The sequence below is a fragment of the Pleurodeles waltl genome, chromosome 12 (assembly GCF_031143425.1).
Source record: "Pleurodeles waltl isolate 20211129_DDA chromosome 12, aPleWal1.hap1.20221129, whole genome shotgun sequence".
Classification (NCBI taxonomy): Eukaryota; Metazoa; Chordata; class Amphibia; order Caudata; family Salamandridae; genus Pleurodeles; species Pleurodeles waltl.
The window spans coordinates 264,360,530-264,374,895 of NC_090451.1; the positions used below are offsets into that span (position 1 = coordinate 264,360,530).

The following is a 14,366-nucleotide window of genomic DNA, read 5'->3' on the forward strand; positions in this document are numbered from 1 at the left end:
AATCTTCAAGGGTTATTCATGAGGCTAAAAAGGTGGGTATTAGGTTTTTGGTAAAGTAGGACTGGCCAAACTGGCAGACCATAATTTATAGAGGAGAATGTCTGCGAAATCTAGTATGCATGAACTGATGGTACTTTAGTATACCACTTCTATAAATCATGGGCATCATTTTATATTGTACACGTTTTCAGAGAGAAAGCCAGTGGAGTATTTGAAAAGTAGTTTATAACAGGTTAATTAGCGAGCCGCTCTGTTTTGCACTATACAAAAACGGATTCTTCCTGAGGCTTGAAGTTAGCCTCAATGACGATAGTAGAGATGAGACTTAATGAATGCAAAGTCCTCCTCACAAATTTCTAAGTAGAAAAAGCAGAAGGCTGCTGCTTTTGCAAATAATTTATCAAAGGATAGGTGTTAGTCCATGTAACTTCTCTAAGTATATACTGATTTCGAAAGCAATGGACACAGGCTCATGGGTGCTGACCAAGTCACTCTGTCCCAAAAGGCAGAGAAATTGGAGATGACCTCAATAATGTTTTTTTTGTCTGACTTGGAAGTAGACAATATGAATCTTTACCTTCCTCAAGGTCATAAAAACACTTTAGAGAGAGAAAAAAAAAAAAAAACACAATTGTAAATCGATTTTACGTTGTATAGTATGTTAAGTTAACTTTGTTTCTCCATTTATCAATTATAGCTATATTCACAGTGCTTTTCCATTCATTTATCAAGTTCTCCCTTATGTGGACCACGACTGATCTCTTTTGGCAGACCATAGGCACTGAATGCCCCCCTCAAGCACAAAAACTAGAGATGGCGAGGCATGTCTTCCCTCTCAGTGGGCACTGGGCTGTACTATACAAAGACAATCCTACAACCACTAACCATTACTAAACCAAACTCTAAATTTGACCCTCTGAAACTATCAATCCGACTCGCTCAGACTTGAGTTTCAGCTGAATTTTTTTTCCAGTGTGCGATTTCCAAGCTTTCACTGGCCTAGTCTACTTTGAGTTCCATGTGCTAAAATTGTTTTCCTAAGCAGCATTTGTTAAATCTTCTTTTCCAAAACTTTTTTGTGCACAAAGCTTTTTTTTTTTAACCATCCTTTTAAACTAATAAAATGTTTATCTTTAATAAGTCTTGTCCTCTACCTTAACATCTTTAATGTATTTATTTTTGTGTATCAAAGCATTCTGGGTAAAACTATGTGGAATCTCTTACATATCAATAACTTTGCAAACGGGTGATGAGAGGGAAAAGCTTAAGCTTTACTGGCAACACCTTCTCACATAAACTTTCCATAACAGAAAGTGGTGTTGGGAGGGAGCACTTCATACACGAGTCTTTCAGTTATACAGCTCCAATGTTACCATGTCGTGCAACCATCAAGAGGTTGCAAAGTAAGAAAGTCCACATACCATTGAAGGCAATTTTGAGGCTTTTAGGACAGTGAGTGGTCAGTGGTAATTTACAAGCGTCTGTGTGCGCTTTCCTTTGCCACTGTTGACTCAGGTCGCAAGTACAGAGTTCTGGATGAACATTACCCCCTTATCGCTGTATAACTCTGGATTTTCTGGTCCCTTCCTCGCACAAAGAATATCCCACTACCAGGAAAAAGGTAATTGATTTATTAACAATAAAAACTATCAGCACCAGGAAGCTAAACACCAACACATTCGTGTAGCATGTGTCTTGAAGCAGGCACCAGGAAATCAAAATGAATAGAAATGTGCATCTACAGCAGCTTGCATATTCGTAGTCAGCGCCCATTGATACAGCAGCAAAGTAACTGTGCACATGTTCTGTCAGCATTACACTGAATATGCCTTTTGATCATTCCTCCAATCACACGGATTCCACAGCTCTTTCTCATTGTGCAACATTTTTTTCCCCCCCACACTTAAGTGTGCCCATGATACGCTCTTTCCCATCTCATCTTCTAACCCCAAGTAGATGTCAAGCAAATCAGTTTTCAGATTCCAACAAATTAAATAATAGAAACTTTCTCACACTGAGTGTAAGGAAATGCCTCCTTGGCATGGTTGCCCCCTGACTTTTTGCCTTTGCTGATGCTATGTTTACAATTGAAAGTGTGCTGAGGCCTGCTAACCAGGCCCCAGCACCAGTGTTCTTTCCCTAACCTGTACTTTTGTATCCACAATTGGCAGACCCTGGCATCCAGATAAGTCCCTTGTAACTGGTACTTCTAGTACCAAGGGCCCTGATGCCAAGGAAGGTCTCTAAGGGCTGCAGCATGTCTTATGCCACCCTGGAGACCTCTCACTCAGCACAGACACACTGCTTGCCAGCTTGTGTGTGCTGGTGAGGACAAAACGAGTAAGTCGACATGGCACTCCCCTCAGGGTGCCATGCCAGCCTCTCACTGCCTATGCAGTATAGGTAAGACACCCCTCTAGCAGGCCTTACAGCCCTAAGGCAGGGTGCACTATACCATAGGTGAGGGTACCAGTGCATGAGCATGGTACCCCTACAGTGTCTAAACAAAACATTAGACATTGTAAGTGCAGGGTAGCCATAAGAGTATATGGTCTGGGAGTCTGTCAAACACGAACTCCACAGCACCATAATGGCTACACTGAAAACTGGGAAGTTTGGTATCAAACTTCTCAGCACAATAAATGCACACTGATGCCAGTGTACATTTTATTGTAAAATACACCACAGAGGGCACCTTAAAGGTGCCCCCTGAAACTTAACCGACTATCTGTGTAGGCTGACTAGTTCCAGCAGCCTGCCACACTAGAGACATGTTGCTGGCCCCATGGGGAGAGTGCCTTTGTCACTCTGAGGCCAGTAACAAAGCCTGCACTGGGTGGAGATGCTAACACCTCCCCCAGGCAGGAGCTGTGACACCTGGCGGTGAGCCTCAAAGGCTCACCCCTTTGTCACAGCCCAGCAGGGCACTCCAGCTTAGTGGAGTTGCCCACCCGCTCCGGCCACGGCCCCCACTTTTGGCGGCAAGGCTGGAGGGAACAAAGAAAGCAACAAGGAGGAGTCACTGGCCAGTCAGGACAGCCCCTAAGGTGTCCTGAGCTGAAGTGACTAACTTTTAGAAATCCTCCATCTTGCAGATGGAGGATTCCCCCAATAGGGTTAGGATTGTGACCCCCTCCCCTTGGGAGGAGGCACAAAGAGGGTGTACCCACCCTCAGGGCTAGTAGCCATTGGCTACTAACCCCCCAGACCTAAACACGCCCTTAAATTTAGTATTTAAGGGCTACCCTGAACCCTAGAAAATTAGATTCCTGCAACTACAAGAAGAAGGACTGCCTAGCTGAAAACCCCTGCAGAGGAAGACCAGAAGACGACAACTGCCTTGGCCCCAGAAACTCACCGGCCTGTCTCCTGCCTTCCAAAGATCCTGCTCCAGCGACGCCTTCCAAAGGGACCAGCGACCTCGACATCCTCTGAGGACTGCCCCTGCTTCGAAAAGACAAGAAACTCCCGAGGACAGCGGACCTGCTCCAAGAAAGGCTGCAACTTTGTTTCCAGCAGCTTTGAAAGAACCCTGCAAGCTCCCCGCAAGAAGCGTGAGACTTGCAACACTGCACCCGGCGACCCCGACTCGGCTGGTGAAGATCCAACACCTCAGGAGGGACCCCAGGACTACTCTAAGACTGTGAGTACCAAAACCTGTCCCCCCTGAGCTCCCACAGCGCCGCCTGCAGAGGGAATCCCGAGGCTTCCCCTGACCGCGACTCTTTGAATCCTAAGTCCCGACGCCTGGGAGAGACCCTGCACCCGCAGCCCCCAGGACCTGAAGGACCGAACTTTCACTGGAGAAGTGACCCCCAGGAGTCCCTCTCCCTTGCCCAAGTGGAGGTTTCCCCGAGGAACCCCCCCCTTGCCTGCCTGCAGCGCTGAAGAGATCCCGAGATCTCTCATAGACTAACATTGCGAACCCGACGCTTGTCTCTACACTGCACCCGGCCGCCCCCGCGCCGCTGAGGGTGAAATTTCTGTGTGGGCTTGTGTCCCCCCCGGTGCCCTACAAAACCCCCCTGGTCTGCCCTCCGAAGACGCGGGTACTTACCTGCAAGCAGACCGGAACCGGGGCACCCCCTTCTCTCCATTCTAGCCTATGCGTTTTGGGCACCACTTTGAACTCTGCACCTGACCGGCCCTGAGCTGCTGGTGTGGTGACTTTGGGGTTGCTCTGAACCCCCAACGGTGGGCTACCTTGGACCAAGAACTGAACCCTGTAAGTGTCTTACTTACCTGGTAAAACTAACAAAAACTTACCTCCCCCAGGAACTGTGAAAATTGCACTAAGTGTCCACTTTTAAAGTAGCTATTTGTCAATAACTTGAAAAGTATACATGCAATTGAAATGATTCAAAGTTCCTAATGTACTTACCTGCAATACCTTTCAAACAAGATATTACATGTTAAATTTGAACCTGTGGTTCTTAAAATAAACTAAGAAAAGATATTTTTCTATAACAAAACCTATTGGCTGGATTTGTCTCTGAGTGTGTACCTCATTTATTGTCTATGTGTATGTACAACAAATGCTTATCACTACTCCTTGGATAAGCCTACTGCTCGACCACACTACCACAAAATAGAGCATTAGTATTATCTATTTTTACCACTATTTTACCTCTAAGGGGAACCCTTGGACTCTGTGCATGCTATTCCTTACTTTGAAATAGCACATACAGAGCCAACTTCCTACACTGAGCTAAGACAACGCCCTTCACCGGATGGAGAACTTACCATGTCTGAAAAGAATACAGATCATAGTTATGAAAGCAAGCCTATTTCACTACCCTTAAAGACTAATAATGGGAAGAGAAGTTGGAGAAACACTCATGCAGGACTGTTATTGACTCCACAACTAAATGCTGTGACCAAAATGTTCACTCTCCAGGCAATGCTGCAGTCTTTTTATCCGACCATCAAGTCCGGACAGGGGTGTTGAATTTTATAAAATATCTACTTGTTCATGGGACAAGTTGCTTCCTAAATCTACGTGCCCTGTAAAAAAATATATATTAAAAAACACAATCCACTTGTCCCTTTGGTGAAATGTATTGCGGCAACAAAATATAGCAGCAATCTATTTAAGAGCTCTAGTAACAGCCTCTTTAATTACGCCAGGGCTCATACTGTTGTAGGGTTTGAACACTAGCAGTTCCTTTATTTACGGCACCTTTCAGAATATCTACATCCTGAGGCTGGAGATAGAGATAAGCTTGTTCTAGGGTTGGAATGCCCTCTAAAGTCTGTGCAAACCCAAAAACTTGCATGTTTTAGGGATTTTCACCAGCTCTTCTGTAATCTTTTCCCATACAGAGAAAGGTTGAAAATGTACTCCTGACAAGGGCAGAATTAAAACTACTTCCTGGGTTGGGAAAAAGAACTTGTAAACACTCAACAGATTTTCATATGAGCACATCTACACATGCATATTTGCACAGTTCACATTTTCTAGGAGTACATTTTCTTGGCCTACTTCTGTAAATACATGTGAATTCATGAGTGCTATAAGTCTGCACTAATGCATCGCCTGCACTTTTGTGATTTTCTTTAAGAACTTGGCCCCTAATCGGTTATCCAAGACTGTTTGTATTAAAATTCTCTCTCTATTTATTGGCTGATTTCACTTTGAGTGACAGAATTTACTCTTTCACAAGGAGCATATTGGCACATAAAGTTTATTTGTTCCGTGTCCTGAATTACTGTATCAAGGTGTGCTTTTTGAGTCCACAAATATTTTGCCAATGTTTGTTATGATGGTGAGGGCCCTGCAGCTCCCAACAATAACAACGTTTCACAATAACCAAATCAAAATGCTTGTTTATTTTCATGTTCCCCATAATCTTTTTATAACTGGTCACACTGATCTTTCCATTATAAATATTTTTATGGAAAAACAAGCATGCATCAACATTTTACTGAATGATGCTTCAAAGAAGTGGTACCTAAATTTCACAATAGTTTTAGCAAAACATTTTTCCTAGTTGCAGTTTTTTATGAACATTTTATTTTGAAAGCAAAGAATGCCCAATCTTGCTTTTAAACTCCTGCAAATATATGCATCAAACCAGAGAGCATGCTGGGAGCATTACACAGTCTATCGAACGTTGCATACACGTGTGTATGCATTTTTATATTGTAACCACCGTCACTAGTGCAGTCCAAGCAGACAACATTTTTTTTAGAGTGCTCACCCTAATAATAAGGGCCTTGCATTAGTGAACCATAAATACAAGTTTGAACATCATTAACATATGGACATAAATATTACCTCAATTTCAGACAGTGCTCTTTCCTGACACCTGTAAACTGGCAGACAAAGTTTGTGCTGCAGGGGGCTGCGGCCTACTTGTTCCAAGGACACAAAAATCAAAACTTGTTGTCCTTGACCCCAAACAATGTCCTGGACATGGGGCTATAGGAATTCAACATCCCTAACTGCAACATCACCTACTTTGGCCTCCAACAACAATCACTGCTAGACTACAAGTGATGGCATAGCCAACAGGTCTGACCCATGTGGCAATGCGCAAGCTAACATCAATGCCTTTTAGTCACGTGTTATGAAGGGGAGTTAATGTATTTGGTATGGTACTTAAAACACTAATCACGGTTTTGCAAAAATGTGCAATCTGCAAATGTGGGCCACTTTTTTAGGGTGCCGGGATTGTTTTAGATTGCAATCCTACCCCGGGGTCAGAAACATGCCACAGCGATCCAAGCTGAAGACCTAGACGTGACCCCTCGGGTAGAGTTGCCCTCGTGACTCAGCTCCAATAAATTAAATCATCCTCATCTGCAAGACACCTTTGAGCAGCAGCTAGAAAATGAACACAACACTGCCAAGATGGATGTACGCTAATAACCCCCTTGAGACCGGGCAAGAACTCTGCCTGCATCACACAAGGGAATGCAAATGCCCCACCCGAAAGCCAAGAGCAATGGCTAGGCACCTGGCAGCCTATCTTGTTCTGCACAGCCAGAATATTACTAATGCATTGCCTAGCAGTTATACTTTGATGTGGAGTTGATATAACAAAATTTAAACTCGTCACAAAATACATACTTGTTTTTTTTTTTTTATTAACTTTCGATTTTTATTTTTTGACATTCATGTTCATAATTCTCACACTAAATGTGCATTTTATTTTGCTATGTCAAAATTATGTACATTTGGTTTAAGAAGTGATTGTGCCCCACACGTTGCTTCTCTGTGTGGACATCACACTGCTGAAAGATGGCTACTTGCAAACAAAAGTATAATGCTGGAATTTACACTTGTTGGCTGAGAGGGAGGACGTTCAGTAGTTCGCATATATAAATCGAGTAGCCATGATGGCACTGTAGTACTTGCAGTGGAGCATAACTGATAACGTGGAGATAACAGACTGCATAATTTCTAAAAGGTAGACATTTTCATATGCCAAAAGGTAGTTTGCTGACCACATCTGAAAGAGTTATAGATATAGCGACCTTAGTATGATCATTATCGTTTGGTAAATGACAGTGACACTAGAAGTGTTTAACTTACATATTTTGTAATTTAAACCCCTTGAGATTCTTGATCACGAGGTAAAGATGAAAGAAACTTCAAACTTATATTTGCCAGAGAAAGTTTTCTTCTGTAAAGTGTGCATTTTGAGTACCATTCCGTGGCACACAAAGCATGCACCATCCCTCCTGAAAGAAGAGGGCTACGTCCAACTAAATTTAACAGGCCCTAGAGACAACGGATTAATTGGATAACTAAGCACTCTAGCTCGCTTAGCACCTGAAGAGGATCAGTGTGGCAGCTGTGAAGCGGCCGCCGTGCTGATAAAATAAAAGGCGCGCTCAAACATTAAGCGCGGTGCTTACTGATGGAACATAAGCCACAGAATTCCAGGCCGTCAGAGCTCTAGCCACTGAAGCGAGTATTTATTAAAAAATAAAAATAAAAATTCTAAAACAGATTCTAGGACGGTAAAAGTGGAGAGAAATTGTAATCAGTCCCTGCTCTCGGGGATGGATAAACACTACAATGTGCAAGGCAAATGCATTCCATAAACAAATCGGAATAAAGAATATCAGAATGACAATGAAACCAGCAAATAGCACGCATATGGGTGGTATGGAAGTCTACAAACTGAATACAGCATATCTCGAAGACAGAAACAAGACCACACTAGTCCTCCTCTGAAAGCATTCTACTGGCTCAGTTGACGCTAGGACCAAATTCTAGGTTCTCGGCACCGCCCACAAACATTCTGTGAAAACTTTCAACATTCGTTTAGGCAGATAAAACTAGAGAGACTGAGGACTCGGACTCTAAAGCATGTGAAACGCCCGAGTCCCTTCATGTCATCAAAACCATGACAACTGTACTATTACGATGTGTCTTTTACAGACCTACGAGGGATTTCGATAGCACAACACTACGCTGTATAGTAAATAAAATATTACCAGAAGGGCAAAATAAAATAAAAATGGTTCCGCGTGCAGCTCCGGTCATACACAATTGTTACATTACTTCCCAATTTTTGGCCGCCTACCTGCATCCTACGGGTGACAACTGAAGTGTTTGCTCCTTCCAGCTAGGTCTTGGCAAACATTTTAAAAAAATAACACTCATATCTTCCGCTCATGAGCAGCCATTAACAACTGTCTTATCCTTCAATTATGTCGGGTATCTATAAAATGCTTGCGACGTAAAGCAGCATCCACAACGGAGCTCCCCGATCTAACCGACTTTGAAATATTTAAATAAAACTTGGATAGTCCCCAAAGGCACGTTTCTGTAGCAAACACAACTGGCTAGAAATCTAACCAAAGGGCTTGGGGGTTAGGTCCACGATAAAGCGGTAGGGAAAACAGGAAAATTACGATGGGCGCTCCATGGACACAAGCATGACCCTGGGCGCAACCCTTCGGGAAGCCCTACAAAATAATTCCTGGCGAGGGTCCTATTGGAATGCAAATTCTAATACCGGAAGGTCTGAGAGAACCGAACAAAAATGTGGGGGCTTTCTAAATACACGGATACGGTGGCAGCTAGGCTGTAAGGAGCAGTGAAAAGTGGCATGCAGAAGAGCTATCCCATGAAACGGTGAGAAAGGCGGGAGGTCTGCTATTGCAGGCTGGGCACTGGGAAAAGGGACCCTAGGACGGCCACAAACCGTGGATGAGGGCCCTCCCACCATTCTGCATGGGCGGCATCATCATCCAGTGGCCCGGGTTGTACGGACTCTGAAAGAGGCAAGGGCAAAACAAATATGTAGACAGGTATAAGCAGGGGTTTCCCCGCGGCTCAAAAGCTGCTGCCTTCCTTTGTCCGTCGGTGGCTGCAATCTTCGCGTGCCTCGGACTGACTTGACCTACGCACCCAACACGGTCATCAAGGCTGTCTTACCTGTTTTTTGATGCGGTCCGTCCACCTCTGGTTCCGCCTGGAAGGTGGGAGTGTTGTCTCCCGCTCACGGATTGAAGCTCGGCGGTGGTTAGTTACTCGCCTTACCGCACGGCTAATAGAATGAGAGGCGGCCACAGAGTAGGGATAGAAAGGGGAGGGCGATAGAGCGAAAAGCTGGCAAGAGCGACGTCAAGCCATCAGAAGCGTGAGAGCGCCACCTCCGGAGAACCACCAAAATCCACGATTGACCGCTCAAATTCTATAGCACAAAGACATTGCACGTTACATTGCGCGGTTCAACGTGCTCCTCGACGACGGTGTACAGTACCCTGAACTTTACGTGTTTACCTGTCATTTCAAATAACTGCTACGACGTCTTCACTAGAACTACGGGAGTTTTTAAAAATAACAGGTAGCAGACATTTTATTTTACGAGTGAATGAAGGGCTCTGGATGCCTTGAACACTGATGTCCCTTTTCTGTGTCTTATAATCAGACCTTGTTTCCTTTAAGTTTAACCCTTTCGCTAACAGGCTGCCTCCCCCCCCCCCCCCCCCCACACACCCCCGCCGAGCCATTTTTGGGCTATTTTGGGTAGTTTGCGCTTAGGCCCTCATAACTTTTTGTTCACAAGCAATCCACGTCAAATTTGCGTCCTTTTTCCCCAATAGCATAGGGATTCTAAAGGTACCCAGAGTTTGTGGATTAACCTAGAGGAGACCAAGAAATTATCTAAAATACAGCTAATGTTATTTTTTTTTTAAATGGGAAAAAGGACTGCAGAAAAAAGCATGTGTTTTCCCCTGCAAATGGCATCAACAAAGGGTTTGCACAGCTAAAATCACCATCTTCCCAGCTTTCAGGAACAGCCAGACTTGAATCGGAAAACCACATTTTCAACACAATTTTGGAATTTTACTGGGGCATACCCCATTTTTAGTATATTTTGAGCTTTAAACCTCCTTCCAGTTAGTGACAGAAATGGGTGTGAAACCAGTGGTGGATCCTGGACATCTAAACATTTCTGAAACGTAGACACAATTCTGAATTCAGCAGGGGGTCACATAGGTAGATCCTGCACGGTTTTCCTACAAAAAATAACAGCAGAAATAAAAAAAAACTAGTGAAATCAAGCTGAAAAACAGCCATTTCTGTCCACGTTTTCTTCTGTTACTTTTTCCTGCTATGGCAGATTTTTGAAAGCAATATACCGTTACGTCTGCTGGACTCTTCTAGTTGCAGGGATATATAGGGCTTGTAGGTTCATCAAGAACCCTAGGTATCCAGAGCCAATAAATGAGCTGCACCTTGCAATGGGTTTTCATTGTATACCAGGTATACAGGAATTCAATTTGGAAAATATAAAGAGTGAAAAATAGGTATCATGAAAATCTTAGTATTTCCAAAATGGGCACAGTATAAGGTGTTAAGAAGAAGTGGTCATTTGCACAGCTCTGAATTTGGGGGTCCCCAAACCAGCATATGAATTACAGGGCATTTCTCAAATGCACTTCTTTCTTACACACCGCCTTACATTTGGAAGGCAAAAATGTAGAGAAAGTCAAGAAGCACTAACACTTGTTCTTCTCTTCTGTGTTCCCCGAAGTCTCCAGATAAAAATTATACCTCACTTGTGTGGGTGGGCCTAGTGCCCGCAACAGGAAACTCCCCCCAAAAACATGGACATATCTAATTTTTACATTGAAATCTGATGTGTTTTTTAGAAATTGCCTAACTGTGGATTTTGGCCTCTAGCTTAGACGGCACCATGGGAAACCTAGCAAACCTGGGCATTTCTGAAAACTAGACACCTAGGGGGACCCAGGATGGGGTACTTTGTTGCTCTCACACCCGGTTCTGCTACCCAGAATCATTTGCAAACATCAAAAGTTGACAAAAAAACACTTTTTCCTCACATTTCGGTGATGGAAAGTTCTGAAATCTGAGAGGAGCCACAAATTTCCTTCCACCCAGCATTCCCTTAAGTCTCCCAATAAAAATGGTACCTCACTTGTGTGGGTAGGCCTAGTGCCAGGGACAGAGAAGGGTCCAAAACACAACATGGACACATCAAAATCATCAATTACCAAACTACCTGTTTTTGCAAGGGGGGCACCTGCGTTTTTGGTCCTGGGCTCAGCACCCATCTAGGGAAACCTACCAAATTAGACATTTCTGTAAACTAGGCACCAGAGGGAGACCAGGGAGGTGTGACTTGCGTGGACCCCCCAGTGTTTTCTTACCCAGAATCCTCAGCAAACCTAAAATTTAGCTAAAAAAAAAATCAAATGTTCCCGACATTTCTGTTTGAGGCAAAAACATGTCAAAATTGAGGGGGAACCAAAGCGGGTCCAAAAGGGCAGTTCGGAAAAAATGTTTTTAGGCTGGCAAGTGGGGCAGAATTTTTAGCGGTATAGATGCAACAATGCTGGGTGGTAAGAACTTTGTGGATTCCTCCTGATTTCGAAAGGTTCCATCACAAAAATGTGGAGAAAATGTGTGATTTCAAGCAAAGTTGGAGGTTTGCAGGGCATTGGAGGTAAGAAAATGGTGCGGGTGCATGTGAAGCACACCACCTTGGACTCATCCATATGTTTCGTTTTCAGAGGGGTCTAGGTCTCGTGGATTTTTCTAGATGGCAGCGTCCCAAAGTCCAAAAGGTGCAGCCCTCACCATTTTATGTGGGACGATTTTAAGAGTTAGCCAAGCTCTCGTGGCCCAAATGTAAAATCAAAACCCCAAATAATCAAATGTCCTCTTGCATGCCGTTGGGATAGGATCTTTTAGTATGCGGGGGGGAGCTGAAAAACTGTTACCCCCTTCAGTTGGGGTGGAGGCATAACCATGCCCATACTGCTTGGTAGCCACTATTTTTTTATTTAAAAAAAAAATTCCCTGGCATCTAGTAGGCTTTCTGCCCACCTCAGGGAGTGGATCGGGGGTAATTGCCACCTCTGCCCACCAGTGAGCAGAACAACTTTGTCCCCATTTATTTGGGGTGGGGGGTACTTTAAAAAAAAATATATTCCCTCTGGTCTAGTGGGCTTTCTGCCTCCCTTGGGGGCAGATGGGCCTTACAAAAATAGGCCGATCTGCCCTCAAAGGGGGCAGAAAGATTACCCCAATGGGAGCGACCTTTGGCCAAGGGGCTACCCCTCCCAAACAAATCACACACACCAATCCCTGGCGCTTAAGTGGTTTCTGCCCCCCTTGGGGGCTGATGGGCCTAAAATAATTTTCTCCCATGGGGAAGGGCCCTAGCCCAAGGGGCAGCTCCCCTTACGCAAAATAGTAAAGAAAAAAATCCTTGGTGTCTAGTGGTTTCTGCCCCCCTTGGGGGCAGATATGGCCTAAAATAAAATTTCCCCCCAGGGGAGTGACTGTTGCCTAAGGGGTCGCTCCCTTTGTGTGAAATTGGCACAAAAAAAATCCCTGGTGTCTAGTGGTTTGGCCTAATAAAAATAGGCTGATCTTCCCCCAAGGTGGGCAATAAAGGTCTTTAAAAAAATCCCCCCCACAGGGGAGCGACCTTTGCCTAAGGGGTCGCTCCCCTTGTGTGACATTGGTGTAAAAAATAATTCCTGTTGTCTAGTGGTTTCTGCCCCAACAGGGGGGCACATTGGCCTAGTAAAAATAAGCTGATCTGCCCACAAGAGGGACAGAAATGCCCTAAAATGAATTTGCCCCAGGGCAGCGACCCTTGCCTAAAGGGGTCACTCCCCACCTGTTAAAAAAATATATATATCCCTAGTGCCTAGTGCCTTCTGCCCTCCCCCTTGGGGGCAGATCAGCCTAATTAAAATAGGCTGATCTGCCCCCAAGAGGGTCAGAAAAGACCTTTAAAAAATGTCCCACAGGGGAGCGATCCTTGCCCAAGGGGCCACTCCCTTCATGTGTTTACAAAATGTAAACATAATCCGTGGTATTTAGTGGGCATTCCCGCGGCACGATCGCTATGCGGTCGTGCTACAGGAATGCTCAGAGAGACATGAAAGGAATGGAAAAGCCTTTTCTTTCATGCCTATCTGATCTCCCCCACTCTCTGATCGGAAGAGAAACGAAAGCATCGTGGGTGGCAGGGGATGCGCTTCCCCTGCAATCCCTGCTCATGGGAGGGGTGACTCCCGGGGAGCGCAAGCGCTCCCCCCATGGGCCGGGTGCAGGAAGAGCTAGTCTTGTCTTCGGTGCACAGTGACCGTGGCCGAGGGCGATACCAGCTCATCCGAGGGCACCTAAGGAGTTAAAGACATGACAAAAGAGTAAATATTTGTATAGCTTTTGCATCAAGACTTTTCAATTCTATTAAGGACGGAGGTGAGGATTATGCTTCTCTTTCTTTACTTCAAATCACATTAAGTAAAACAAAAACTGTATTACCCATGTCCCCCAGAATATCTCATATCACATGCTCCAATAGTATGCAATCACCCCACATAAATATAGATGCCACCATTTTGTGTCCTCTTTCTTTTTAGGAAAATGCCATAAGTACTGCATACTTCATGAGAAACAGGGTAATAGTCACCAAGTCCACATGGATCCAAATGTGGATTCCATAACCTGCAAACGATCCAACAGGGATGTCGCACAACCAAACAGGCCAATGGCCTAGTTCCAGACCAGAGGTCCATTATGAATTAGGCAACAAGCTCTCCATAACTATGCTCCATTCGAAGTCCTGACCCAGATAAGCCGAAACTGTTCAACTATTCTTTTGTTCATTTCTTGAAATACAAGAAAAGTCACCGTAACATCCTCCAATTACAAAACGTTCTTACAGTCAACTGCAACAATTACAGGGAGGGAAGAAATCAACCAAAGTGTACATTAATACTTGGATATCACATTTCATATATCCAGGTAAAACATAATTGAGAACAAATCTTGTGATTAGTGGGTGGGATAATCTTCGCTTCCGTGTCCTCAATAAGAATGAAAATTCTTGATGTGAAAGCTGACATTTTGTAATTCT

The 14,366-nt window shown here is 44.3% G+C and overlaps 1 protein-coding gene across 1 annotated transcript in view; it reads right to left on the minus strand.

Annotated features, from left to right (window-relative positions):
* Positions 1-9,528, minus strand: part of LOC138268631 (nuclear receptor coactivator 5-like) — a 294,146-nt gene extending 284,618 nt beyond the window's left edge. The window contains exon 1 of the mRNA XM_069218473.1: positions 9,395-9,528. The gene's annotated coding sequence lies outside the window, so the exon portion shown is untranslated. The remainder of the gene's footprint in view (positions 1-9,394) is intronic.
* Positions 9,529-14,366: the final 4,838 nt, after the last annotated feature.